Raw genomic sequence first — 3,264 nt, 5'->3', positions numbered from 1 at the left:
GGCCAGGGCTCTGGGGCTGTCCTAGAGATAACAAGCGAGAGCCAGGGAACCTCGCCTGGTGAACTAGGAGCAGGCAACCCCTAGTTTGGGTCCTGCCTCAGCCACTCCCTGGCTGGGAGTATAAGGTTTCCTTGAGTGTCCCTCTTCCCCTGAGAACAAGCCCCTCCTCCTCTCACTGCCCTAACAAGCTCTTTCCAGCTCCCCTGGGCTGAAGCCACTGGGCTTCCCTGAGCCTCTGTTTCCGGAACTAGCAGGGGAGGAGTGCCCAGCACAGCCGGCTGCCCGGTCTCTCCAACTGTCCCACTGCTCCTGAACAAGAAGTCTTGACACGGGCAGGCAGGATATTACCTGCAAAAAAAAAAAGTGGTGGGGGGGCACGGAGTCCTAGGCAACCGAAAAGGGGCACGTGACATCTTCTGTGATCCTCACCAGGGTCCCAAGTGGGTGGGCACCGCGGTCATCCCCATTTCCCAGATGGAAAAAACAGACACAGAATTCTGTCCTAGGTCACACATCTACAAAGTGGGGGAGCAGGGATTTGAAGCCAGATCTCGCTCCGGAGCCATCACATGCTTGCCCTTTAAAACTATGACCTCATTCTTGTCCCCCCCTTCCCAGTAAGGCCTCACCCCTCCCCTGAGGACAAGCTACACACACACACACACACACACACACACACACAGGCCTCCACTTCTCTCCCTGTCCCAGTAAGCTCCTCTCTGTCCCTTCTCAGGCTGCAGCCCGGGGGGTGTCCCCTGCAAGGACCAGCTCTGAAGCTTTATCCCAGGCGCTGCTCCCCCCACATCTGAGCAGGAATCAGAAAGCCAAACTTGCTGATGCAGTTGCTAGAATTAAGGCCAGGCAGCAGAGTGCACACCCTGGTCTCCCACCCCCACCCCCCACCCCGCCTGCTTCTGGGCCACAGAGCTGCCTCTGGCTAGGAGGGGGCCCCCACTGACTCCTCCGCCAGGGCAGGCCCCTACAGACCTGGGCACTCACTCCCCGTGACTTCTAGAACAGTGGCCACCGCTTCTAGACCAAGTCCCCAGGGCCAGGCATTGCTCACATGTGTCACATCTCTTGACACATTTAATCCTCACAATCCTTCTCCTCGATTCCTCTTTCATCACAACCCCTGGGTCCGCAGCTGTAACACACGCTCACAGATAGAGCACCCACATGGACCAGTTCTAGCTCGGTGGGGTGGAAGTCTGACCCGACCTCACAGGCTGGAATCACGTACCAGCAGAACGAGAGCCTCTAAAGGGTCCTACGGAGGCTCCGTGCTCTCTCCTTTTCCAGATTCCGGGATGGCCGTTCGCGTTCCTGGATTCATAGCCCCGCCCCTCCATCTCTAATACCCCCTCCTCTGTGTGCAGAGAGCTACTCCGAGGGGGTTGCAAGCTGTGGCCTTTAGGGAACAATTCGCCAGGCTTGTTTTCTGAGGCACTTCTAAGTGGGTTTGAACCATCAACCTTCCGGGCAGTAGTCAAGAACTTAACCATGTGTACCACTCAGGGTCAATACGGTTGCTAATTTTCTGAGAAGGGTCCGAGGGTGGTGTAGACTGTTAGTGAGCTCAGCTGCTAACTAAAAGGTCAGAGTTTTGAGACTGCCCAGAGGAGCCTCAGAAGAAAGGCCTGGCGATACCTTTCCCAATAAATCAGCCATGGAAAACCCTGTGCAACGCCGTTCTCCTCTGGCACACCCGGGGTCCACCCTTGAGCCGGTGTCAATTGGACAGTGACTAGCAAGCAGTGGCATTGAGTGGGGTGATAAAGGAATGCTCAACGAAGCAAGAATTCCTGCCAGGAACGGAATGTTTTGTGTCCCTGAAGCAAACAAAAACAAAAACAAAAAATCAATGGGGCGTTGGGGCAGGAGGCTAGAAGAGTCACTGGGGGATGGGTACCCGATGGTACAAGTCCAGGCTGCAGCACCGACGTAGGAGGTTGGGGGCTCCGGCAGCTTCAGAAGGAGGGGTGACCCTAAAGGGAGGCTGCCTGTTGCTCTGCCCCCTCTCCATGCAGACCCACGCAGATCACTGGAAAGCCCATCACGCTGGAAGCAGGGGTAGATTCCTCTGGGAGTGAGCTTAGGGAAGGCACTCCTAAGCCAGGAGTCAGCCGTAAGTCTCCTCCTCAGGCCCCCCCATCCAACGCCCCGCCAGTCTGGTCCCTCCATATCTCAGGGTCATGTGCGGCTGGATCTCAGTGGTCAACAGAAACTCCAGCGGTGGTTTTGCATGCGTCCCTCAGGCCCCAGGTAACCTTGGCTCAGCTCTTGACTGCCTTCAGCCTGGAGGGGGAGGGTAGAGATGTGGAGGAGGGTTTTCACGAGGGTTTCTGAGCCAGGCTGGAGAGGGCACAGACCCTTTCTGTCCATATCCCATTGGCTAGAGCGCCTCATATGGGCATCCTGTGTGCAGAGGAAGCTGGGATGTGTGGTCCTGCGGTGTGCCCAGCTTCCCTCCCCAGGGCATCTCAGATCCACCCACTGCTCTCCAACACCACACTCCCTCCAAGACCACCCCCAGAATCCACTCAGAGGACGTGCTCTGAACTGACCTCTCCCCTCCACTCTGAGCCTTTTCCCACGAGGTTTCGAAAAAGGTGAACCAGGCCTGTGTTTGAGGTTGGTTTGTTTATTTGTTTTGTTTACAAAGTCCCCTGGGCTAGATGACACTGCCTAACTCGGCCTCCTTCCTCCCCGCTCCAATTCTTCTGCTCTCAGGGTTTTGCACCTGCATGCCTGAATGTCCCCTCTCTCCGAAAAGTCACTCCTTCGGCTTCCTGGTTCTTTTAGCCAGGACTACCTTTCCCTCCAAAGAATGTCTTCTTCTCCTCCACACTGGCCTTAGATGGTGTGGGTTTTATTTGCTCCACAGTCCCCAGTCAGTCTCCCTTAGCAAGCTAGCAACATAGTTACACCATGGGCAGCCACCCCAGCAGGTGCTGGCCAAACCCCACGGTTTGCTGGATGACTGACTGACTGAGAAACCGATGGATCAATGAGAGAATGAAAGAATGACTTATCCAATGTCACCAGTCCAGCTAGTGGTGGGAACAGGACTCCTGCGGACTTGGGCTTGGGCAGTGCGCTCCAGATGTCACTGTTTGCAGACACCTTAGCCCCACGGCGCCACTGGGTACACACAGACAGATGTGGGAGAAGTGTGTGTGTGTGTGGGGGGGCAGGGCAGCAGCCGTGGGGAGCCCCCTCCACTCTCCTCCAGCCACCCAGAGCTGGTCCCCGCCGAGGCCC

The sequence above is a fragment of the Echinops telfairi genome, unplaced genomic scaffold (assembly GCF_000313985.2).
Source record: "Echinops telfairi isolate 266 unplaced genomic scaffold, ASM31398v2 ScPeMD7_5592;HRSCAF=6446, whole genome shotgun sequence".
In the NCBI taxonomy this organism is placed as follows: Eukaryota; Metazoa; Chordata; class Mammalia; order Afrosoricida; family Tenrecidae; genus Echinops; species Echinops telfairi.
This window is presented reverse-complemented; position numbering follows the sequence as displayed.